Source organism: Ailuropoda melanoleuca, chromosome 3, assembly GCF_002007445.2.
Source record: "Ailuropoda melanoleuca isolate Jingjing chromosome 3, ASM200744v2, whole genome shotgun sequence".
NCBI lineage: Eukaryota > Metazoa > Chordata > Mammalia > Carnivora > Ursidae > Ailuropoda > Ailuropoda melanoleuca.
In genome coordinates, this window is record NC_048220.1 from 90,535,159 (window position 1) to 90,562,445 (window position 27,287).

Sequence of the window (27,287 nt, forward strand, 5' to 3'; positions counted from 1 at the left end):
GACTCCTTATCATGCCTGTGTATTTCCCAAATCCTTGGTCAACCTTCTCTCCTCCTTCCCTTTCCTTACTAATTTCTCTTTTTGCTTCTCTTTGCTAATATCATACAGCTCTCTGTTCATTTATTATTTGATGAACATTAAATCTCTGCTAGTGTCAGGCTTGGTGCCTGCCCTGGAAAGCAGGGATGAACAACACCAACAAAACAATGTGTCCTGAGAATTTATGATGGGCTTAGAGTGTTCTCAGAGCTACCCTTGTCTTACGTTATTTAATCCTCACAATACTCTCAGGCAAGTACTATTATCCCCACTTTACACACAAGGTGCAGACAGGTTTAAGTGCCCTGTTCAAGCTTATACAAATAATAAGTGGTAGAGCCAGGATCCCAGTCCAGAACTCAGTGTCTTCACCCCTAGGCTGTACCACCTCTCTGACCAGCTGCTCTCCATCAGGCATGCAATTCTAAACCACCTGGGATGCTCTCTCAAAGCACTGCTGCTGGGCCACCTCCACAGCTGCTGAATCAGCCCCTGGGGAATAGCAGCTGGGTGATTTTGATGTATATTCTTGGTTAAAATACACTTGGAGCGATACATATACCCATCTTCAGTTACCTGAGAGAGGCTAACAGGCAAATCATATATATATATAACCATAATATAATCATGTGTATCTATCTTTGTATATATATATGAATATATACTGTAGCATGTAACCATGGGAAAGAACATGTAAATCATATATATAAGCATGACCATCATTATAACAATTATATTAACATGTGAGGGTGCTAAGATTGCAGAAGGAACTGAATAATGGGCAAAACCAGAAGAGGGGTCCCTAACCTCTGACTGCCAACATTTGGGTTTATGGCTACTATGTAGAGTTGACAAGGCCTCTGACCCCTGGCCTCAGTGCACCAACCATAAAGAAGTAGTAAGTTCCAAACGTCAGCCATTGATAATTTAAGGTGGGATTTTATTCCCCGATTTACCACATCCTTGGGAAAGGGATTTTGTTACAGCATTGGTTCAAATTAGCTTCCTCCCCTACCTTTATTGAGATATAGTTAACACACATTACTGTATACATTTCAATTATACAGCGTAATAGACTTATGGGTACAATGAAATGAAATCCCTAATAAGTTTAGTTAATACCTGTCATCTCATGACATTTTTTTTTTCTTTTAAAAATTTTTTCACTTTGTGATGAGAACTCTTAGGATTTTATTCTCTTAACTTTTCTATATATCATACAGCAGTGTTAACTACAGTTACTATGATGTACATTACAGCCCTAGTACTTATCTTGTAATCGGAAATCTGTACCTTTTGACCACTTTCCTCCAATTCTCCTTCCACCTACCCTCCATCTCTGGTAATTACAAATCTGATCTCTTTTTCTGTAAGTTTTCATTTGTATTTATTTTTTTAAGATTCCATATATAAATGAGATCACGCAGTATTTGTCTTTTTCTGATTTATTTCACTTAGCATATTGTCATCAAGAGTCATCCATGTTGTTGCAAATGGCGGGGTTTTCTCATTTTTTATGACTGAATAATATTCCGTTGTAAATATATAAACAGATTTTTAAAAATCCCTTCATCTGTTGAGGGACACACAGGTTGTTTTCACATCTTGGCTATCATAAGTCATGCGGCAATGGACATGGGAGTACAGATAGATCTTTGACATACCGTTTTTATTTCTTTTGGATATACTCCCAGAAGTAGAATTGTTGGATTATGTATTAGCTATTTTTAAAATTTTGAGGCTTCTCCACAGTTTTCCATAGTGCCTGCACCAATTAACAGTCCTACCAATAGTGGATGAGAGTTCCCTTTTCTTCACATCCTTACCAGCATTTACCCTTATCTTTTTGATGGCCATCCTAACAGGTGTGAGGTGTTACTGTGGTTTTGATTTGCAATGCCCTCACAATTAGTGATGTTGAGCATCTTTTCATGCATCTTTTGGCTCTTCATATATCTTCTACAGGAAAATGTCTGCTCAGGTCCTTTGTCCATTTTTATTAGATATGTGTGTATGTGTGTATGTATGTATTCATTCATTCAAGTAATCTCTATGCCTGTGTGGGGCTCCAACTGATGACTTGGAGGTCAAGAGTCACATGCTCTACCGACTGTGCCAGCCAGGGGACCCCTTTTGCCTATTTTTAAATTGGATTACTTTAATTTTGCTATTGAGTTGTATGAGTGTTTTTTTTTTTTTAAATATACTTACCTATTTATTTGAGAAAGAAAGAGCCAGTGAGAGACAGCACGAGCAGGGGCAGAGGGAGAAGCAGGCTCCCTGCCAAAGTGAGGCTCCTTCCTAGGACCCTGGCATCATGACCAGAGCTGAAGGCAGCCACTTAACCAACTGAGCCACCCAGGCACCCCTATGAGTTTTTTAAAAAATATTTTTTGGATATTAACCTCCTATCATATATATAACTTGCAAATATTTTCTCCCGTTCTGTAGATTGTCTTTTTACTTTGTTAGTTGTTTCTTTGGCTGTGTAGAAGCTTTTTGGTTTGATTTTGTCCTATTTGTTTATTTTGATTTTGTTGCTTGTGCTTTAGGTGTCATAAAAAAATCATTGCCAAGACCTATGTCAAAGAGATTTTTTTTCTGTTTTCATCTAGGAATTTTATGGTTTTAGGTCTTATATTAAGTCTTTAATCCATTTTGAGTTAATCTTTGTGAGTGGTATAAGATATGGGTCCACTTTCATTCTTTTACATGTGAATATCCAATTTTCCCATCACCATTTATTGAGGAAACTATCTTTTCTCCATTGAGTATTCTTGGCTCCTTGTCAAATATTAGTTGGCTGTGTATCCTTTGGTTTATTTCTGGACTCTCAGTTCTGTTCCATTGGTCTATTTGTCTGTTTTTATACCACTACCATACTGTTTTAATTATTGTAGCTTTATAGTGTAGCTTGAAATCAGGAAGTATGACACCTCTTTTCTTTCTCAGGATTACTTTAGCTACTCAGGGTCTTTTGTGGTTTAACATAAATTTTACAATTTTTTTCCAACTTTTATAAAAAGGGCCATTGAAATCTTGATAAAGATTGTACTGGATCTAAACATGGCTTTTGGGGGGCATGTGGCTGGCTCAGTCAGGTTAAGGGTCTGACTTCTGCTCAGGTTATGATCTCAAGGTCCTGGGATCGAGCCCTGTGTTGGGGTCCCTGCTCAGTGGGTAGTCTGCTTGTCCCTTTCCCTCGGCCTCTCCCCCTACTCATGCTCTCTCTCTCTCAAATAAATAAACAAAATCTTAAAAAAACCCCAAACGCCACAGCTTTTGGTAGCATTGACATTTTATCAATATTAATTCTTCCAATCCATGAACACAGGATACCTATTTATTTGTGTCTTCCTTGATTTCTTTCATCAATGTCTTACAGTTTTGAAGAAGAAATCTTTCACCTCCTGAGTTAAAATTTATTCTTAAATATTTTATTGTTTCTGATGCTATTGTAAATGGGACATTTATTTTGTTTTAAGAAAATTCAGTGCTTAGAAATGCTACAGATTTTTGTATGTTAATTTTGCATCTTGCAACTTCGTTGAATTAACTGATTAGATCTCATAGCTTTTTTGGTGGAATCGTTAGGATTTTCTCTATATAAAATCATGTCATCTGCAAATAAAGACCATTTTCTTCTTCCTAAGTCTGATGTCTTTTATTCATTTTTCTTGCCTGATTGCTGTGTCTAGGACTTTTAGTATCATGTTAAATAGGAATAGTAAGAGTGAGCATCCTTGTCTTGATCTTAGAGAAAAAACTTTCAATCTTTCACCATTGAGTATGATGTTAGCTGTGGGCTTGTCATAAGTGGCTTTTATTATATTGAGGTACATTCCTTCTGTACCCTGTTTGCTGAGTTTTTTTTTTAAATCATGAATGGATATTTACTTTTGTCAAATGTTTTCCTGCATCTATTGAGATGATCGTGTGATTTAAAAAATTCTGATAATGTGATATAGTACATTGCTTGATTTGTGTATGTTGAACTATCTTTGCATCCCTGAAATACATCCCACTTGGTCCTGGTGAATGATCCTTTTAATGTGCTTGCTGCTAAATTCAATTTATTAGTATTTTATTGAGAATTTTTGCATCTGTATTCATCAGGGATACTGGCCTGTAGTTTTCTTTTCTGGTAGTTTTTTTTTTTTTTCCTCCTCCCTGGTTTTGATATCTGGTTTACTTAGGGTAATGCTGGCCTCATAAAATGAGTTTGGAAGTGTTCCCTTCTCTTTGATTTTTTGGAAGAGTTTGAGCAGGATTGGTGTTAATTCTTTTTTAAATGTTTTGTAAAATTCATTAGTGAAGCCTTTGGGTCTGATCTTTTCTTCTTTGGGAGATTTTTGATTACTGATTCAGTCTCCTTTTATCCGTTTAAGAATTTATCCATTTCTCTAGGTTGTCCAGTTGGTTTGCATATAGTTTTTCATAATAGCCTTTTAATGAGCTTCTGTATTTCTGTAGTATCAGTTATAATGTCTCCTTTTTCATTTATAATTTTGTTGATTTGGGTCCTCTATTTTCCTTGATTGATCTAGTTCAAGGTTTGTCAAATTTAAAAAATCATTTCAAAGAACCAGTTCTTAGTTTGATTAATCTTTTCTATTGTTTGCCTATTCTCTATTTCTGCTCTTCATTATTTCCTTCCTTCTAGTAACTTTGGGCTTAGGATGTCTTTTTTCTAGTCCTTAAGGTGTAGAGTTAGGTTGCATATTTGGGGTCTTTCTTGCTTGTTTTTAAACTTTTTAAAAAACTTTTTGTCTCTTTTAACCTATTTCTCCCATCTTATCACCTGCCTCTGGCAACACCAATCCATTCTCTGTAATATGACAGTTTTTCTAGATTCCACATATAAGAGAGATCATATGGTATTTGTCTTCCTCTGACTTATTTCGCCTGGTATAATGCTCTTGAGGTCCATCCATGTGGTTGCAAACAGAAGATTTCATTCTTTTTTATCACCAAATAATATTGCATTGTATATAAATACCACGTTTTCTTTACCCATTCATCCATTAATGGACACTTCGATTGTTTCCATATCTTGGCTATTGTAAATAGTGCTCCAGTAAACATGGGGAAACATATCTCTTTTCAAGCTAGCGTTTTCTAGCTAAATAACCAGAAGTGCAATTGCTGGGTCAGATAGTAAAGTTCTATTTTTAATTTTTCTGAGGAACTTCCATACTGTTTTCCATAGTGACTGCACCAATTTACATTCCCACCAACAGTGCACAAGAGTTTCTTTTTATCTACATCCTTGCCAATACTTAATATTCTTGTCTTTTTGATAACAGTCAATCTGACAGCTAGGAGGTGATATCTCATTGGTTTCAGTTGTTTTTCCCTGATGATTAGTGATGATGAGCATCTTTTCAAGCACCCTTGGCCTTCTTGTATGTCTTTTTTGGGAAAATATCCATTTGAGTCTTCTGCCCATTTTTAAATCAGGTTATTTGCCTTTTGATATTAAGTTATATAAACTCTTTATATATTTTGGATATTAATCCTTTATCAGATGTCTGATTTGCAAATATATTCTCCCATTTAGTAAGTTGCCTTTTCATTTTGTTGATGGTTTCCTTTGCTGTACAAAAGATTTTTATTTTGGGGACACCTGGCTGGCTCAGTCAGTATGTGGCTCTGGATCTTGGGGTTGTGGTTTCAAGCCCCATATTGGTGTAGAGATTATTTAAAAAAATAAGATCTTAAAAAAAAAGATTTTTTTATTTTGGTGTAGTCCCAGTAGTTTATTTTTGCTTTTGTTTCCCTTGCCTAAGGAGACATATCCATGAATATGTTGCTAAGGTTGATGTCTAAGAGATTACTGCCTATGTTTTCTTTGAGAAGTTTTAGGATTTGGGGTCTTAATCCACTTTGAATATTTAATCCATTTTGAATTTTTTTTTTGTATATGATTTAAGACAGTGATCTAGTTTCATTCTTTTGCATGTAGTTGTCCAGTTTCCCCAGCACCATTTATTGAAGAGACAGTCTTTTCCACATTTATATTCTTGCCTCCTTTGTTGTAGATTAATTGACCCTATATGTGTGGGTTTTTCTCTAAGCTTGCTATTCTATTCTATTGATCTATGTATCTGCTTTTGTGCCAGCACCATACTGTTTTGATTACCTGAACCTTGTAGTATATCGTGAAATCAAGGAGCGTGACATCCAGCTTTGTTCTCCCTCAAGATTGTTTTTTTTTTTTTTTAAGGTCTTTTGTGGTTCCATACAGATTTTAGGATTCTTTGCTCTAGTTTTGTGAAAAATGTTATCAGTAGCTTGACTGGGATTGCACTGAGTCTGCAATTGGATGGTATGGAAATATCTAACTATTAATTCTTCCAATCCATGAACACAGAAGATCTTTTCATTTATTTGTGTAATTTTCAAAATTTTCATCTGTCTTATAGTTTTTAGAGTAAAGGTTTTTCACCTCCTTCGTTAAATTGTTTTCCTAGATATTTTGTTTTTTTCTTAAAATGACTGAAGTTTATTTCTTATTCAGGCTAAGTCCAGGAGACTCTCCAAGGTAGCTGTCCTTCCAGGATGCCTTTAATATTATGGCACTTTTATGTTGATACAAACTTCCCTGACATCTCTTTCACTTCATTTAAAAAATTTATTTATTTTGAGTTTTTATTGAAGTACAGTTGACATATAATATTAGTTTAGGTGTATAACATAGTATTCAACAATTTTAAACATTACTCAATGCTCATCATGATAAATGTAGTCACCATCTGTCACCATACAGTGTTATTACCATATTATTGACTATATTCCATATGCTATACTTTTCATCTCCATGACTTACTTTATAACTGGAAGTCTGTACCTTTTAATCCCCTTCATCTGTTTTGCCCTTACCCCCAAACCCCTCCCATCTGGCAACCACTGGTGTTCTCTATTTATGAATCTGTTTCTGTTTGGTTGGTTGGTTTTTTTTTTTTTATTCCACATATAAGTGAAATTATGTGGTATTTGTCCTTCTGTGTCTGGCTTATTTCACTTGGCATAATGCCCTCTAGATCCATCCACATTGTTGCAAATGGCAAGATCTCATTCTTTTTTATGGTTCAATAATATTCCATTATATATACATACACACACACACATTCCATTATATATATATATTCCATTATATACATGTGAGATACACACACACACACACACACACACATACACCTCACATCTTCTTTATCCATTCATCTATTGATAGACACTTGGGTTGCGTCCATATCTTGGCTAGTGGGAACAATGCTGCAATAAATATAGGGGCACATGTATCTTCTTGAATTAGTGTTTCTGTTTTCTTGAGCTAAATATTCAGTAGTGGAATTACTGGATCCTATGGTATTTTTATTTTAAAAATTTTGAGGAACCACCATACTGTTTTGCACAGTGGTTGCACCAATTTTCGTTCCCACCAACAGTGCACAAGAATTGCCTTTTCTCCACATCCTTGTTATTTCTTAGCTTTTTGATACGAGTTATTCTGACTGGTGATAGCTCATTGTGGTTTTGATTTGCATTTCTCTGATGATTAGTAATGTCGAGCATCTTTTCATGTGTCTGTTGGCCATCTGTATGTCTTTGGGAAAATGGCATTTTAAGTCCTCTGCCCATTTTTAATTGGATTATTTGAGGTTTTTTCTGGAGTTGAATTGTATAAGTTCTTTATATATTTTGGATAGTAACCCCTTATTGGACATATCAATAGCAAATATCTTCTCTTATTCAGTATGTTGCCTTTTTGCTTTGTTAATGGTTTCCTTTGCTGTGCAAAAGATTTTATTTTGGTGTGGTCCCAATAGTTTATTTTTGCTTTTGTTTGCCTTGTCTAAGGAGATCTATCCATACATATGATGCTAAGGCTGTTGTCCAAAAGATTACTGTCTATGATTTCTTTTAGGAGTTTTACAGTTTCAGGTCTCACATGTAGGTCTTTCATTCATTTTGAGTTTCTTTTTGTGTGTGGTGTAAGAAAGTGATCTAATTTCCTTATTTTGTATGCAGCTGTCCAGCTTTCCCAACACCATTTATTGAAGAGACTGTCTTTTCCTCATTATATATTCTTGCCTCCTCTGTCATTGATTAATGGACTACATAAATGTGGGTTTATTTCTGGGCTCTCTATCCTGTTCCATTGATCTATGTGTGTATTTTTGGGTCAATACCATACTGTTTTGATCACTATAGGTTTGTATTATATCTTGAAATCTGGGAATGTGATACCTCCAGTTGTGTTCTTCTTCCTCAAGGTTGCTTTAGCTATTTGGGTCTTGTGGTTCCACACTAATTTTAGGATTGTTCTATTTGAGGTAAAAATGCTGTTGGTATTTTGATAGGGATTGCTTTCAATCTATGGATTTCATTAAGTAGTATGGATATTTTAATAGTGTTAGTTCTTCCAATCTATAAGTATGGTATATCTTTACATTTGTTTAGGTCATCTCCAATTTCTTTCATCAGTTTTTTATAGTTTTCAGAGTATAGGTCTTTCACTTCCCTGGTTAAATTTATTCCTAGATATTTTATTCTTTTTTTATGCAATTGTAAATGGGATTATTTTCTTAATTGCTCTCTGATACCTTGTTATTAGTGTATAGAAATGCAACTGATTTCTGTAGGCTAATTTTGTATCCTGTGATGTTATTGAATTCATTTATTCTAATAGTTTTTTGGAGTTGTTAGGGTTTTCTATATATAGTATCATGACATCAGCAAATAGTGACTATTTTACCTCTTCCTTTCCAATTTGGATTTTCTTTCTTTTCTTTTTTTTTTTTTTTAAGATTTTATTTATTTATTCGACAGAGATAGAGACAGCCAGTGAGAGAGAGAACACAAGCAGGGAGTGGGAGAGGAAGAAGCAGGCTCACAGCGGAGGAGCCTGATGTGGAGCTCGATCCCATAACGCCGGGATCACGCCCTGAGCCGAAGGCAGACGCTTAACTGCTCTGCCACCCAGGCGCCCCAGGATTTTCTTTCTTTCTCTTGCCTAACAGCACTGGCTAGAACTTCCGATACTATTTTGAATAAAAGTGGCAAAAGTTAGCAGCCTTGTTCCTCATCGCAGAAGAAAAGTGGCTTTTCACCATTGAGTGTGATGTTAGCTGTGGGTTTGTCGCAGGTGACCTTTATTATGTGGAGGTACATTCCTTCTGTACCTATTTTGTTCAGAGTTTCTGTCATAAAGGGATGTTGAATTTTGTTCAAATGCTTTTTCTGAATCTACTGAGATGATCATTTTTATGCTTCATGTTGTTAATATGTATAACATTGCTTGATTTGCATATTTTTAACCATCCTTGCATCCCTGGAATAAATTCTTCCTGATTGTGGTTTATGATCCTTTTAATGTATTGTTGAATTTAGTTTGGTAATATTTTGTTGAGGTATTTTGCATCTATGTTAATCAGAGGTATTTGTTTGTTTGCTTTTTTGAGGTGTCTTTTTTCTGGTTTTGGTGTCAAGGTAACATTGCCTTATAAATTGAGTTTGGAAGAACTCCTTTCTTTTCAATTTTTTGGAATAGTTTTAGAAGGATAGGTACTAACTCTTCCTTAAATGTCTGGTGAATTCACTTTAAAATTATCTGGTCCTGGACTTTAGTTTTTGTTTTATTTTAAATTATGGATTCAATTTCATCACTTGTAATCTGTCTATTCAGATTTTCTATTTGTTCATGGTTCAGTCTTGGAAAGATGTGTGTTTCTAGGAACTTAACCATTTCTTCTAGGTTGTCCATTTTGTAAGTGGATAATTGTTAACAGTAATCTCTTACTATTCTTTGCATTTCTGTGGCATCAGTTGTAACTTCTCTTTCATTTCCTTTTTTATTTGGGCCTTCTTTTTTTCCTAATGAGCTGGCTGAAGGTTTATTGATTTTGTTTATCTTTTCAAAGAACCATATCTTAGTTTCATTGATATTTTGTTATTTTTTAAGTCTCTATTTCATTCTGCTCTGATGTTTATTATTTTTTTCCTTCTATTACCTTTGGGTTTCTTTTGTTTTTTTCTCTGGTTCTTTTAGGTATAAAATTAGATTATTTATTTGGAATTTTTCTTGTTTCTTGAGGTAGGCCTATATTGCTATGAACTTCTCTCTTAGGACTACTTTTGCTAAATCTTATGGATTTGGGGAAATTGTGTTTCCATTTTTATTTGTCTCAAGGTATTTTTAATTTCCTTTTTTCACCGACCCACTGGTTGTGTAATAACATGTTGTTTAGTCTCCATGTGTTTGTGTTTTTCCCCAGTTTTCTCCTTGTAAATGACTTCTAGTTTCTTACCATTGTGGTTGGAAAATATGCTTGATATGATTTCAATCTTTTTGAATGTATTGAGACTTGTTTTGTGGCCTAACATGTGATCTATCTTGAAGAATATTTCATGTCCACTTGAAAAATAATGCATAGTCTGTATTTTTTGGATGAAATGTTCTATATATATCTATTAAGTCCATCTGGCCTAATGTGTCCTTTAAGACCAATCTTTCCTTATTAATTTTCTGTCTGGATAATCTATCCATTGATGTAAGTGAGGTATTAAAGTCCCCTACTATTACTGTATTAATGCCAATTTCTCCTTTTATGTCTATTAATTTTTGCTTTACATATTTAGGTGCTCCTATTTTGGCTGTATAAATATTTATGAATGTTAAATCATTTTCTTGGATTGTCCCCTGTTTCATTATCTCATGCCTTTTTAAGAAGTCACCTTTTGTTACACTCTTTGTTTTAAAATCTATTTTGTCTGATAGAAATATTGCTATACCAGTTTTCTTTTTGTTTCTACACAAACTTCTTATTCTAGCCCTTCACTTTCAGTCTGTATTTGTCTTTCGGTCTGAAGTTAGTCTCTTGTAGGCAGCATATAGATGAGTCTTTTCTTTCATTTTTTTTTTTAATCCATTCAGCCACCCTGTGTATTTTAAGTGGAGCATTTAGTCCATTTACATTCAAAGTAACTATCAATAAGTATTTACTTATTACCATTTTGTTAATTGTTTTTGTAGTTCTTCCTTTCTTGGTCTCTTCCCTTGTGGTTTTGATGGTTTTCTTTAGTGTTACGTTTGGATTCCTTTATTTTTTTGTCTATGTATTTTAGGTTTTTGGTTTGTGGTTACCATGAGGTTCATATGTATTTACACACACACGTGCGCACATGCACACACACATATATGGCATATATACATATATGCATAGCATATTTACACACGTCTATTTTAAGCTGATAGTTGTTTAAGTCTGAATACATTTTAAAAGCACATTTTTATGCCTTCTCCCACATTTTATATTTTGATGTCTTATTTTACGTATTGTAATTTTGTGTATCCCTTAACTACTTAATAATACTTTTGTCTTTTAACCTTCATACTGACTTTTTTAAGAGGCTGTTTTACTGCCTTTCCTATATATTTGCCTTTACTAGTGAGATCTTTTTCTTTCATATGTTTTCTTATTTCTAGTTATGGTCATTTCCTTTTGGCTTAAAGAAGACCCTTTAACATTTCTTATAAGGCTGGTTTAGTGGTGATGAACTTTATAAGCTTTTGCTTTGCTGGAAACACTTTATCTCTCCTTCAGTTCTGAATGATAACCTTGCCAGGTAGAGTATTCTTGCTTGCAAGTTTTTCCCTTTTAGCACTTTAAATATCACTTTGTTCTGACCTGCAAAGTTTGCTGACAAATTTCTGTTTGGCTGCCTTTAAGAGTTTCTCTTTAACTTTTGCAATTTTAATTATAATATGTCTTGGTGAGGATCTCTTTGGATTCATCTTGTTGGGACTTTATATTCTTCTCGGGCCTGAATATCTATTCTCCCCACCCCCTCCCCAGGTTAGGGAAGTTTTCAGCCATTATTTCTTCAAATAAATTTTTTGCCCCTTTCTCCCTTTTCCTTCTGGGACCCCTATGTAAATATCAGTATGCTTGGTGTTGTCCTAGAGGTCCTTTAAATTATTCTCATTTTTTAAAATTCTTTTTTCTATTTGCTTTTCTGGTTGTCTTTCAGCTTGCTGATCTGTTCTGTGTTATTTAATCTGCTGTCAATACCCTGTCGTGTATTTTTCAGTTCAGTTATTGCATTCTCCAGCTCTGTGACTTCTGTTTGGTACTTCCTTATATTTTCTAACTCTTGGTTGAAATTCTCACTGTATTCCTCCATTTTTCTTCTGAGTTTAGTGAGCATCTTTATGACCATTACTTTGAACTCTTTATCAAGTAAATTACTTATTTTTTTTTCATTAGGTTTCTCCCCCCCCCCGAGGTTTTATCTTGTTCTTTTTTTATAATTTAAATTCAATTAGCCAACATATTCTTGTTCTTTTGTTTAAAATATAGTCTGTCTCCTCATTTTGTTTGACTTTGTGTGTTTCTTTTTATGAATTAGGTGGAACAGCCATCTATCCTAATCTTGAAAAAGTGGCCTTATGTAGAAACATTCCCTGCATAAACTGTGTGTGCCTGGTAGGATGGCTGGAGCTGGAGTGGGTGCAGATCAGGGGGTCCTGGGGTGCTCTGTGCTGGGGCTATCCTGCCAGGACAGTTGAGCCAAAGCAGGCATGGGCTGGGGAGGCGGCAGTTCTCAGCGTGCTTGGCTCTAGAGCTGCCCTAGTAGGATGACTGTTGTTGGAGTGGGAGTTGGTGTTTGGCTAGAGGGTCCCACAGTGTGTTACATCAGTGTACGGGTCTTTCACTACCTTGATTAAATTTATTCCTAATGATTTTATTCTTTTTTTTTTTTTAAAGATTTTATTTATTTATTTGAGAGAGACAGAATGAGGGAGAGAGACTGAGAGAATGAGTGAGAGGTAGGAGCAGAGGGAGAAGCAGACTCCCTGTGGAACAGGGAGCCCGATGCAGGACTCAATCCCAGGACCCTGGGATCATGACCTGAGCTGAAGGCAGATGCTTAACCTACTGAGCCACCCAGTTGTCTCTAGGGTTTTCTATATATAATTTTATGTCATCTGCAGATAGCAGCAGTTTTACTTCTTTTTCAATTTGGATGCCTTTTATTCCTTTTTTCTTGCCTAACTACTCTGGCTAGGGTTTCCAATACTATGTTGATTAAGAGAGGTGAGAATGGGCATCTTTGTCTTATTCCTGATCTTGGAGGAAAAGCTTTCAGCTTTTCACCACTGAGTTTGGGGTTAACTGTGGGCTTTTCATAAATGGCCTTTATTGTCTTGAAGAATGTTCCCTTTTTACCTGCTTGGTTGAGAGTTCTTATCAAAAATGTTGAATTTTGTCAAATGTTTCCTGCATCTATTGAGATAATCATATGATTTTTATCCCTAATTTTGTTACTATAATGGGTCACGATGACTGATTTCAATATGTTGAAACATCTTTGTATCTCTGGAAAAAAAAATGCACTTACTCATGGTGTATGACCCTTTAATGTATTGTTGAATTTGGTTTGCTAATATTTTGCTGAGAATTTTTATGTCTGTGTTCATCAGGGATATTGCCTATAATTTTCTTTTCGTGTGGTGTCCTCATCTGGTCTTAGTATCAGGGTAATGCTGGCCTCATAAAAGGAGTTTGGAAGAGTTTGTTCCTCTTCCATATTTGGAAGAGTTTTCAAAGGATTGGTGTTAATTCTTTGAATATTTGGTAGAATTCAGCAGTGAAGCTGGAATTTGTGGGGACTTTTTTGATTACTGATTGAATCTCTGTAGTAGCATTCTGTCTGGTCATATTTTCTATTTGTTCATGATACAGTTTTGGTAGGTTGCATGTTTCTAGAAATTTATCCATTTCTTCTAGGTTGTCCAATTTATTGGTATATAATTGTTCATAGTATTATGTTCCTTGTACTTTTTAAAAAAAAGATTTATTTGAGAGAGAGAGAGGGAGAGAGCACAAGCATGGGGAGGGGAAGAGGGAGAGAGAGAAGCAGGCTCTAGTGAGCAGGGAACCCAATGCAGGGCTTGATCTCAGGACACTGGGACCATGACCTGAGCTGAAGGCAGATGCTTAACCGAGTGACCAGGAACCCTATGAGCCTTGTATTTCTGTTGAATCAGTTGTAATATCTCCTCTTTGATTTCTAATTTTATTTGAGTCCTCTTTTTTTTCTTGGTGAGTAACTAAAGGCTATGATTTTGTTTATTTTTTCAAGGAATCAGCTTTTACTTTCACTGATCTTTTCTACATTCTTTTTAGTCTGTATTTCATTTCTTTCCTTTTTTTGCATTTCGCTTGTTTCTGCTCAAATCTTTATTTCCTTTCTTCTAACTTTTGGATTCATTTGTTCTTTTTCTCTTTCCCCAAGTTGCAAAGTTAGGTTTCTTACATGACAATTTTCTTGTTTCTTGAGATAGATGTTTGTTGCCATGACCTCCTTCACTGAAACTGCTTTGGCAGTTTGAAGTTTTGGTATGTTTTGTTTCTATATTCTTTTCTCTCAAGATACTTTCTATTTCTCTTTTGATTTCTTCATTGTTCAGAAGAGTGTTATTTAATTTCCATGTATTTGTGCATTTTCCAGTTTTCTTCTGGTTATTGATTTCTGGTTTTATACCATTGTGGTTGGAGAAGATGCCTGCTAGGATTTCAATCTTGATTTTCCTTTTTTTTAAAAAAAAATTTTAAAAAATATTTTAGTTATTTGAGAGAGAGTGAGCACAAATGGGGGTAAGGGCCGAAGGACAGGGAGAAACAGACTCCCTAGCTGAGTGGGGTGCCTGATGAGGGGCTTGATCTGAGACCCTGAAATCATGACCTGAGCCAAAGTTAGAAGCTTAACCAACTGAGCCACCCAGGTGCCCTCAATCTTGAATTTTCTAAGACCTGTTTTGTGGCCTAATGTATGGTCTATCAAAAAAAAAAAAATGTTCCATGTGCACTTGAGAAGAATGTGTATTCTGCTCTTGTTGGATAGAAGGTTCTGTACATGTCTGTTAGGTCCGTTTGGTAAACAGTGTTATTCAAATCTGTTTCCTTTTTGCTTCTCTGTCTGATTCTATTAGAGTCCCCAACTATTATTGTATTGCTGTTTATTTCTCTTAGTTCTCTTAGTTTTTCTTTTACATATTTAGGTGTTCCAGTGTTGGGTAAATATAATTGTTATATCTTCTTGATGGATTGACTCATTTATTACTATATAATGATACCATTTTTAGTTTAAAGTCTATTTAGTCTGATGGAAGTATAGGTACTCCTGCATTGTTGTTGTTATTGCTTTATGCTTGCAATCTTTCTTCCAGCTCTTCAATCTCAATGTATATGTGTCTTTAAGCCTAAAGTGAGTCTCCTGTAGGCAGGATATTACTGAATTTTGTTTTTTATCCATTCTGCCATTCTATGACGTTTCATTGGAGAATTTGATATGTTTATGTTTAAAGTAATTGTTTATAGGTAAGGACTTACCGTTTAAAATACTGTTTTCTAGCTATTTGTAGATCCATTGTTTCTTATATGCTTTTTTGTTTGTTTTTTTATTCTTTTGGTATCAGTCTACTTAGACTTCTTTAATATGTTCTTCTGTATATTTACTACAGGTTTCCCTTTTGCAGTTACCCTGAGGTTTACATAAATTACCTTCAAACTATTATACTATATTTTAAACTGATACCAACTTAATTTTAATAGAATTACTAAACTTTACGCTTTTACTTCTTTTCTTTGTCACATTTTGGGTTATTGATATTATAGTTTACATATTTTTATATTATGTAACTAAGATTATTGTAGTTACTGGTATTTTTACTACCTTTGTTTTTTAACTTTTAAATTAGAGTTGTGAATTTCATACCACCATTAACATATTATAGAATCTAACACTGACTACATATTTACTTAAAAGGAGTTTTATTCTTTCTTATTATTTTTAAATTTTAAGTAACCTCTACACCTAACATGGGTCTTGAACCTACAACTCCAAGAGCAAGAGTTGCATGCTCCACCCACTGAGTCAGCCAGGCTTCCATATCTTTTTATTTTTTTATGATGTTAATTAGAAACCTTTTATTTCCAGTGAAAGAACTCCCTTTAGCATTTCTCATAAGGCAGGTATAGTGATGGTGAGCTTCCTCAGCTTTTGCTTGTTCAGGAAAGTCTGTATTCCCTTGAGTGTAACTTCTGTTTTCGTCCTGCTCTCAAAATGCTTTGTCTTAGATTTTTTTTTTCTTTTTTTGCGTAATCTCTACACCCAACATGGGGCTCAAACTCATGACCCCAAGATCAAGAGTTGCATGCTCTATCGACTGAGCCAGACAGGCAACCCCATGTCTTTGACTTTTGGCAATTTTAATTATAATGTGTCTTGGTGTTGGCCTATTCAACGTCAAGCATTTGGGAGCCTTTGGGCCTCATGGATGTCTATTTCTCTCCCCAGGACTGAGAAGTTTTTAGACATTATTGCTTTAAATATGCTTTTCCTTTCTCTTTGTCTTCTCCTTCTGGAATTCCCCTAATGCAGATATTGTTTCTTTTTTTTTTTTTTTTAAGATTTTTTATTTATTTATGTGACAGAGAGACAGCCAGCGAGAGAGGGAGCACAGCAGGGGAATTGGAGAGGAAGAAGCAGGCTCCCAGCGGAGGAGCCTGATGTGGGACTCGATCCTGGAACACCGGGATCATGCCCTGAGCCGAAGGCAGACGCTTAACGACTGCACTACCCAGGCGCCCCAAGATATTGTTTCTTTTGAATATGTCTCATAAGTTTGGCAGGCTTTCTCTACTCTTTTTCATTCTTTTTTCTTTTTACTTCTCCAACTGGGCAATTTCAAATGTCCTATCTTCCAGGTTATTGATTCTTTCTTCTGCATGGTCGAGTATAGTTTTGAAGCACTCTACTGAATTCTTTAGTCACTGTATTTTTCAGGTCTAAGATTTTTTTTTAATGGTTTCTTTTTTGAACTTCTCATTTTGTTCATGCGTTATTTTCCTAATTTTGTACAGTTGTCTGAGTGTTCTTGTAGTTCTCTAAATTTCAAGAGGACTATTCTTCATTCTTTGATAGTTAATACATATCCATTTCTTTAAGGTCAGTTATTGAAACTTTATTAGTTTCCTTTGGTGGTGTCATATTTACCTGATTTATTGTGATCCTTGACTCCTTACATTTGTATCTGCGCATTTGAGTAAGTAGTCTCTTCAAGACTTTAAAGATTTGCTTTATTAGAGACAGTTCTTCCCTAGTCAGCCCAGTTTGGGTTTCTTTTCTTTTTTTTTTTTTAATTATTTTATTTTATTATATTATGTTAATCACCATCCAGTTTGGGTTTCTGGATGTGCCTGCTGGTAATGTCCTTGAGCAGGTGTGTCTTGCTTCAGGGTTAATTTCTAGGCAAGGCAACTGCCTGAGATTTGAGGCCGGGGGTGAAGGAATGTGCTGCTAGTTGAGAACAATTGGAGCAGACTATTGGCTTGGTTCTTTGCTCAGTTGAGGCTATAGGATGGGCTCCGTGGTTTCTCAGTTCTCTGGTCAGGCTTACTATACTGTTGGGACTGGGTACTATATTCAGCCATAGACGGGGCTATGAATTCAGCTTCTCTGCCCTGGAAGGGCAGCAGGATGGTATCTAGGTCCTTCACGGCTTGTTGTTTGGAGACTCAAATCATGAAAGAGGTTTCACTGAATTTCCTGTCTAGACAGGGCCACTCTTTTTGTTTTGCAGATGCGGAAAACCAGGGGCTGTGCCTTCTTTTCAAGTGTCATTGTAAGAAGGGCTATGCAGCTTCCTGCATGCTCTGGTTAGGTGCCTTGGTAGGGCAGGCTAAAGGCTGTGTTCAGCAATAAGCAGGGCTATGAATTAGGCTGCTTGTCCAGGTGCAGCAGAACTAGTTCCAAAGCTCGTAAGGCTCTTTGTGGTTTTGACTCAAGCCAACCCTTGCTCCAGGTTCCCTGGCTGAATAGGGCCACTGGCTTTGCTCTGCAGGCTATCAGCTTGTGTGCCTGCCTCTCAGCTTGAGCTTGCTGAGGTATAAACCTCCAGGAGTTCCCACCAGCCCTTCTGGCCAGTAAGGATGGGGAGTCACACTCAGCAGTGGGTGTGGCTTTGATTCAGCTCCTTTGCCTGGGTACAGGGGAGGGCCCATTCCGAGAACCTCCAAAATGTTCTGACTGGGCTTTCTGGTTGGGAGTGGCCAGGAGCTACACTAAACTGTGAGTGGAGCTGTGAACTAACTCGTCCTGCATGGGCAGAGCAGGGGAACCCTCCCTTTCTGGGACTGGTTTTGCTCTGGGGGTGATCAGCTCTCTCTGCCTTCCTCTCAGCTTGTCATTACTGGGCTATTCAGCTTCCAGGTGTTCCCACCAGCCCTTCCAGTCAGATTGGGCTGGGAGCCACACTCAACAATGGGGTTATGATTCAGTTCCCCTGCCTGGACAGGGGGTCCAGGGCCAGTGAAACTCCTCATTTGAGGACCTGAATCAGGCAGATTTGCAGCCTGCTGAGTTCCATGGTCAGACTGCACCCACAACTTGGTTCTGCAGATGGGGTGCTGGTTGGGAGTACTATTTGGGCTCTGTGGGTAGGAGCTTGGTCTGCCAAGATCTGTGTGCTGGCTGTTGCAAGCTTCTCCTTCTTTCTTTATCACAATCAGTTTCCTAAGGGTCAAGCCCTGCAGATTCTACTGTAGTCACCATGGGGCAAGACTGGAGTAGGGCCTTTCACAAAGTAACCCACAATCCTGTGTGTGTGTGGGGGGAGCCTGGGGGCTGGATGTCCCCTCTGGACTCTCTTGCCTGCCTCGAGGACTTGAAGGCTCAAGGGAGACCTCTTTGTGTGGTATGGCACTGGCCTGGGACCACGTGGTCAGTGTGTAGCTGTTCCTCTTAGATTTCTATTCCAGTCTGTCCTGGTCTCTGTGGTTGGGGGAGAACTTCAGCCTCACGCCTGGGTTCTAGGATTGTCTCAGTGGTGTCTTGTCCCTCAGTAGGTGCTATTTTTGTGAGTCAGGAACGACTAATGTCAGGAACAAATTAGGAACGACTAATGTCACCATCTTGGTCATGTCACTCTGAGTTAACTTTTGAAATGTATAATTTCTACAAAAATGCCCAATCTTTCTAATAATTAAATATGATAAATTTACTGGCAGCTGAAAGTTCAGGCCTGTTGTGTCATCTAATCGAGTATCTTTGATTATGAGGGTGCCATTTGTGAAGAGGAGGCGCCTCAGCTGTGGGGTGTGGATGTTGGGGGGTGGGACAGGCATGCTCAGTCCTTCACGGTCATCTGCCCCCAGCTGAGAGTGTGCAGAAGCTTTAATTTAGCCACACTGTTCTCTTATTCTGAATTAAATTACCCATCTAACAATATTTAAATTAACCTTGAGGCTTCCTGGAGAACATAAAAGTTATTTTGAATTATTTTCACTGCCAGGATCAGCACAATTCCCTTCCCAGCCGGCTTGGTAGGTATTCAGTGATAAAGAAACCAATTTTTAAATTAATACAATTTTGTGTTTGTAAGGAAGCCATTATTTTTAATTATCGGGCATTTTCCTCATCCTGGCTTCCCCAGTTAATAAAACTCAGCTATTTAGCATGGTTTTTATTTTTGCAGAGGGCAGACTTTGGGAAGTAGTTTCCCCTGTGGAATCTCCCCCCAGAACGTTTTGATCTCACCAAGTACACGCCTGTCACAAGGAGGCTCGTAAAAAACCCCGAGAAAAGGAAACGCTGTCGTAAGAATGGCCCTGCTGGGCCCATAACCAGTGACTCTAACTTAGCTCGAGGGGCAATGACGGGAGCTGGTGATTTGAGAAACATGAAGGAGGAAATTAACACTGGGCTGGATCCCCTCCAGGAAAAGGCATCGTAGCACAGCAGGAGAGGTTTCAGCTAGACTTACAGAGGAATACTTTGTCTGTCATATTCTGAGCGTGGGAAAGCCCACAAAGGTGAGTGAGGGAGGGCGTGAGATTTTCTGTGGCTGGAGACATTTAAAAGCTGAATTCCTGCTTTAGAGAGTTTAGGTATTCAACTACCCAGAGGGAAAGCCAGGCCTAGAGGACATCTTCATTTCCTTGCTGGGTCAGTCCTCTGGGATTGATAGAGCAGCTCTGCCCAGTTGCCACACAACAAGATTCAATGCTACATTGGGATCAGTGCTTGTGCAGACAAGACAACTTGCTATAAATTTAGTATTAGCTTAAATAATGCATAATTAGAAGGGTAAGCCTCTGCAAACACATTAAATAATGTATTCCCTAAGCAAACATTATTTTTTGGATGCCTTGCTGTTTTGGATGATGGTGAGGTAGAAAGGTGGAAAGACCTGAATTTGAGTTGCAGTTTCCACTCTGCAGTTTTGACACTGATTGGCTTTGTCACTGCAAAGCAGTCTTTTACCTTTAATGCCTCAGTTTCCTTATCTGTAACGGCCTGTGAGCTTCTGGTGGGTAGGGACTTCATTGTTCTTAGTGTCCATATTATTTTCGAAAGTACTTGGTACTCAGCAAACATTTGTGGATAAGGCGGTTGAATCAGACCCACTTTAAGAACCATGGCAACTCTCATGATCTGGGGTTCTAATGTGGAAAACTGGGAAGAGAAAATGTGGCTAGGACATCTGTGATCTCCAAATAACTGAAAGGCTTCATTCCAAAGAACAATTAGAGTCATTTTGGGAAGCTCCCAAAACCTGGAATTAATAGAGGTTAGAGAGAGCGGAGTTTCATGATGTCAACTTAAAATCCCATTCATTAATTCACTAAATATTTATTGAGTACCTACTGTGTGCTTGTTACTGTGATCAGCATTTAAAATAGAGCAGGACATTTATGGTCCTTGCTCTCATGAAACTTACAGGTCAGAGGAGGGTAAAGACACGTGAGCCAACCATGAAAACATTCGTGCTATAATGAGAGTAAGAACAGGAAGAAACTATGGGAAGGAGGAAGGACACTTAGAAATGGGCTCACAAGGACCATTTCCTAGAGGAAGTGCTGCCTCAGGGGGACCTTGAAGGATGGTGAAGACTTTACAGGTGAGGGCAAGAAAAGAGTTGGGGAGAATACTCCAGATGGGGAAGTCAGCAAGTGAAAGCTCGAGTAGTAAGCAAAGGCCCCGCACAGGCAGAGAACTTCATTTCAGATGCTGTGGGAATATTCTAGTAGAGGTGGGTGGTCTGTTGGTACAGATACAGCAGAGAAGAGAGGCATCTGGTATGTAGGCTCAGCTCGGATGACCTGAATAGGCTTGTACTTGTCACCTCTCAATCTGAACTTTCCAGAATCCGAGTATGTTCGTGTCTCCAAGCCTCTAAGAAGGAAGGTAGACAGTCTAGTCTGCAGATGAATGGTGCCTTTCATTCACCAATGTGCCCATCTGCGGAGGACTTGTATATTTCTAAAGTCCTTACCGGGGTCACTAAGGGCCTGTGCCCTTGACCTTGCCCCCAGCTAGTTTGCTCCAGCCACACTAGCTCTCCTTCTGCTCGGGATAGAAGCAACATTCTCGCCTGCTTCAGGGCATTTGCACCTGCTGATCCACTACTGTGGGAGGCTTGCCTCCCATCCCATGCCTGAAAAATTCCTGCTCTTCGGTTCTCAGCTCAAATGTCACTTTCTTAGAGTGGCCTGACCTAAATCAGATATTCCCTCTTACCTGCACCCTGTATTTTTCTTCGTGGCACCCATCACGATTTCTTTATATTATTTGTTCATTTATTTGTTATTATCTGTTTCCCTTTGCTATGGCAGGAGGGTCTTTCCACTTTTCCACCACACCTTCCAAAATAGCAAGTCGGCCAAAAGTAATACTCGTTTGGGGAATACGTGGTTTAATGTGTTTGCAGAGGCTTGCCCTTCTAATTATATAGTAAGCTGATATTAAATTTATCACAAGTCCTGTGTGCACAAGCACGGCTCACAATATAACACTGAGTCTTGTCTGTTTCGTTCACCACTGTACGCTGAGTACCGCGTGCACTAACACCTAGAGGTCTGACATAGCAAGTACTGGTGCAGCCTGCACGCACTGCGGCAGGAGGCGCTGGCACAATTCGGGCTTCCGTGGTGACTGAAGATGAGCAGAGCTGCTGAGTGGGCTCCACGCGGAACTGAGTTCACATGCGTGTGTTCGTGCGCGCGGCTGCCTCCCACCTCGCTCCTGTGTCACTGTCATTCGCCACAAAGGTAAAACTAACCCCAGCCGATGTGTAATTGCAATGTCCTATTAATCATATGGAAACTCCAACAGGATTACTAACTCCCACCTCTTCTTGGGAAGGACACGAATACCAATATCATGATGGAAGATGATCTTGGAAGTGATTTTTCTTTTGTTCTGCTACCTACACACGTAGTTGTTTTTTGCTTCCGCAATCTCTATGTAAATCGTAATCAGGAGGGAATATCCTAGAGGTGGTTGTCCGCTTCCTTTTCAGAGAGAATCACGCACTGAATCCATTTCAGGAAAGAACAGGGGTTTTAAATCTCAGTAGAAGAGGTTGGTTTCTGCTCTCTCTTTCAAAAAAATCTAGAAAAAAGACTTGCTGGTGGGGACGGTGATACATGAACAGAGCCTCAGGGCCAGCAGTGTGCCTTATGATTCGGCTCTGGAGGGATATTTGGGGTGTGTGTGTGTGTGTGTGAGATTTAATCTACTCCTTCTTTGGGTGCAGCACCCCCTTTCTGTGAGGTTTCCCCTGTTCAGGTGGTTTTACTGAGATGTCCAACACAAGATACATGCATCCACATGTGATGTCATACTGGCCAATCATAGATCTGCATCTGTACCAGGTCAGTCACCTGGGATTTACTTATTTTTTTTTAACGTAAGTGATGTGGGAGATTCTTTTTTCTGTGTTCATTAAGCTAAGCTGATGTCAGCCTGAAGTCACCTTTGGCCAATTCTGCCTGACTCCTCCATGTGACGAGGTTACTGGTCTACTGTGGGAGAAAATTAGGCCAACTGCCAAGAGAAATAATGCTGGGGGATGGAAGGGGACCATGAGAAAGAGAAAAAGAAAGCGGTGTCAGCCTGATGACATCATTTGGGCTTGTGGGGGCCCATTAGGCGAGACAATGAATGCCCTTTCTTATTACGCTAGTCTGAGTGGGCTTCCCGTCTTTTGTAGTGGAAAGATTCCTGACAGATATCGGGGAAGTGTGTTTGTGAACTCATGCCTGCTTTGGGTGAGCTAGGGGGGCGGCGTTCACACACAGATGAACCTTCTAAGGCGGAGCCTTAAAGAGGCATGGTCATCCCCTCTTCCCTCCTCACCTGGTGTCTGAGTGCCTATCATATGGCACTTGTCACCAGGGATAGAGTGGTGAGGTGGTTCCTGTGCTCGTGGAACTTACAGATGCCCTGATGGAACTGTTTTGTGTGTGTTTGAAAGGCCGGAGAGAACAGAGAAAGGAGTGGAGTGGAAAAGACTCTTTCAAATGAGATTCCTTGAGACATCTTTGGGAGACATAATGAAAATTATTCTCGCATTGAGTTTGGGCTGGAAAGAAGGGACTAACACGTCAGATTTTGCCAAAGCTTTTGAGGGAAGGATGTGGTTCTTTGATAGTCTATCCGTCCACCATCTTACATTTCACCAGCCTATATGGAAACGCCACCAACACGTTCCTCACCCAAGACATGTCCCTGGCTGGGTTGCTGGTTCTGGGTGGCTTAGAATTTCACTGGGCACTGGTCTATCATGGTAGCTTCACTGGGAGTTTTGGTTCCTTCTGAATTCTAGGGAAGCTCAGCCTTGGGTCCTCACATCACTCAACTGGCCAGACTCCTAGGAGCTTGACGGTCCCTGGGAGAGGTAAGTCTGCTTGCTTCAGTGCTTGATAGCCACTGTTGCTGCACCACGGATTCTCTGCAAATTCCCTGTCTCTCATGAAGGAGCAACATTTTTTCCTCATTCCAAGAGGCAGGGCTGTGGCTGCCAGAATGTCACATGTCTGTCTTGGGGTTCAGTCCCCTGCCTCTGTCCTTCACAGAGCCTGGCAGGCCAGTTCACAGAGTCTAGACAGCCACTCAGTTTCCCAGTCCAAATGACTGTGGGGAGGGAGCCTCAAAAGGAGAGCATGATACAGCAACCCTGCTACTTGTCAAATCCTGTTAATTGTGTGAGCTAAGTAGCTCTCAGATCCCTCCCTCCCTCTTCTTTTTCTCTTTACTGTTAGTGATTTAGTTCTTTGTTTGGACTACTGCAGTTGCTTCTGTGCTGTCCCTCTCCTCCTATTTTGTCCCCTTCTATCTTCCTCCACACCTGAGGAAACCTGAGAGGTCTTTCTAAGACTACACATCCCAACACATCACTCTGCTAATTAAACCCTGCAACAGTTCCCCACAGTCCTCTGGATAAATGTCATCCTAGCAAAATATTCCTTTCCATGTGCTGCCTCTGGCCAAAGCATTCTTTTTCTGTATCACAGTGTAACACATTCCCCTTCCCTCTGGCCCAGCTGAGTTAAGGTTTCCTGAAATGCTCTTCCCCTTTTTGACCTGTGGTTTCACAGGCAACACTTCTGATCAGATCGCCCCTTCCCCATATCTTGGCCAGGCTAATTCCTACTGCTCTTCAGAACTGATTCCAACTCTTCTGTGAAGCTCTTCCTGATCCAGATGGCAGAGACCCTGCTATGTGTTCACGAACTCTTTCATTTTTTTTTTTTTGTTCCTTAGGGACTCAGAAAGACAGCATTTCCTAGGCTGTCCTGCGGTTCAGTTGAAGTGATGCAGGCCATGCCCAGCTCTGCTCATTCAGCCCCCTTGTCCTTCAGAGCAACCTGAGAGGTCATTTGCCTACTGCGGTGGGATCACAAGATGGCAAGCGCAGTGAGTCACCACCAGGGCGAGCTGCCTGCCTTATTTGCAGCTTCTGGATTGTAGGGCTTGTTGCTTATCTGGCCTCAGTCCATTCTCTCCTGACACAACCGACTCTTGCTTTCCTTGCCACATTGCCTCTGTTACAGCTTATGCCACACGATTCACATTGTTGTCTCCACTGGAACGCAAACTTCTTGCTGGCAAAGATTAGTTTTCTTTCTCTCTCTCTAGTCTACTCACTCCACAGTGCTTGGCACTTAGCAAACATGTTTTTAAAAATATGTATAATGTTGGTTTAATTTGCAGCCCAAATACAGAGGAGACTTAAATCAAAGAGAAAATTAAAAAAACAAGATAGTTACACACAGGAAAGAGTCCCCATTCTAGTAATCTGAATGAATGAATGAAAAATTTCAGGGCCCCATTTGACAATGGAGGTCAAGATAGATAGAGGGAAAAGAAATGTCAGCACTGGAGGTAGAGCGAGGAGAGCCTGCTTGCCTTGTGCGGGCCAACAGGTCGCTTTGGTTGAGGGGCTGCAAAACCTCCCTGCCCTGGGCTCACGAAGAACCTGACTAAAGGGACACCCCCCAGTTCCTTCATCCACAGCCTGCTCCACCTTTCTTTTACCCTTCTTCCAATTGCTCCCCTGCAATTTCCAGGAGTTGCTTTTATTTCATTCACTAAACAATTTATGAATTGAATTAAAATAAATGAGATGCAAATAAATTCCAGGCTTTTTCCCTCATTTTCAAATTACATTTTCAGTCCACTCAACCTGTTATAATCTCATAGTGATTTTCATTTAAGAGAGCTAAATGGATATGTGATTATTGTTACAGGAACTAACACCAGACAATTAAATGTTGAGGTGTTGATAGATAAAGCTGTGTTTTGATTTGCATAAACATGATGCCAGCAAATCTAACCCTGGCAGAAATTCAGTTATAAGACTTGCGTGCCTAACTTCTGCTAATTACCAAAAGTATCATTATTAAGATTTTTAATATTCAGAGTTGGGATTATAGCCATTTTATTTTATGGCCATATTTATCTTTATTTTGAAAACTTAGTCAAAATGCATAACTGATTTATCAGAGAGAAGGCACGATTACTACTTATAATCAACTTCTACAGTGCAGCATATCAAAAATCAATTATACAGCCCTGAAATCCAGTCATTACAGATTTAGCTACTAATCCCATTTCATTTTTGTCTTTAGGAAGATACTGCCATTTGCAACTTTGCAGATACCAGCACAGGAAGAAAAACATGGGAGACTGCTGATAACCTAATGTGAAGAATGAAGCTCCAACTAGACAAAGGCAGAATCTTAATATGGAGTGGCCTGGCCCTGCTGGGAGGTAGCCTGGGCAGGGTGGATTTCAATCCAGTAACAGGCTGAAGTTACTACCCAAGTGTTGTGATTCCAAAGTCGTGGTTAAACCCTGTGGTGTGCCATTGTTTACTCTCTTCCCAGGGCTTATCTTAATCTGCAGTTTCTTTAGTGTACTATCTGCCCTTCTTGTCCCTTTCCCCACCCCTGAGCCCCAACTGCAGGAGGGTAGGGATTTTACTTGGGGTGCCACATAGATCTCCAGGGCTGGCTTGTAGTAGGTGTTGGGTAAATACGTGCTGAATTCGATGAGGACTGGGATCCCTAGGACTCCCCGCCATGGGGGCAGGGGTTAGCGTGAGGTTAAAAATCAGTCCCTCCTAGTGCCAGGTAAGTGACTAGGGCAGGCCCCAGATTATCTGGATGACAGTGAATTTAATCCAGAATCTGTGGGGCTTGGTGGTTAAGGATATTGGCAAGTGAGCCAGACACAAAGACGGAACTGGGACTCTGCTATCCTCTGGCCCCGGTGCCTTCGGACAGGTTATGTAGCTTCCCAGGTTATGTTTCCTCATCGGAAGGACAGGTAAGTACCCCGTGGGACTGTTGAAAATAAGCATTTAATATAGAGCTTGCATCATGAAAGTCCTCAATGAGTGTTAGTTTTTAAAAGATGTAACTCGTGGGTAAGCTGCCTAGTTTGGGGAAGCTACGGTTGGTTAAAACTTTCTACCGTGGTTTGCTTGTAATTTCCCTGTGGGGGGGGCCTTCCCTGGTCGCCTTCGGCTGGGTGGTATCTCCTCCTCTGTGATTCCGTCAGGCCCTGGATGTTCCTCTCACTTAACCCACTGGATTACCCTTCGTCAAGGACTGTTAAACTCCTTGAGTGTAAAGAGTACACTATACAAATTTCATTCTTCCAGTATTCATCAAATTACTCAGCACACAGTAGGCACGAGGCACCAACTCATTCATCGAATTGGCCAAAGATTGAAAGTCAAGGGAGAAGATGGCAAGTGTGACAAGAAGACTGAAGCTATCCCCAGCTAGAGCATAAGGTAAATCCCCACCTTTTTCTCTCCTAGGAAACAGTGTTTTTCCCAAAGGGATATGGCTTCTATCTTCTGAGAGAAAGACTTGACTTTCCCATGG

At 39.1% G+C, this 27,287-nt stretch overlaps 1 protein-coding gene across 1 annotated transcript in view; it reads right to left on the reverse strand.

Moving 5' to 3' along the window:
- Nucleotides 1-27,287, reverse strand: part of TENM2 (teneurin transmembrane protein 2) — a 1,230,113-nt gene that overhangs the window by 19,403 nt on the left and 1,183,423 nt on the right. The window lies entirely within an intron of this gene.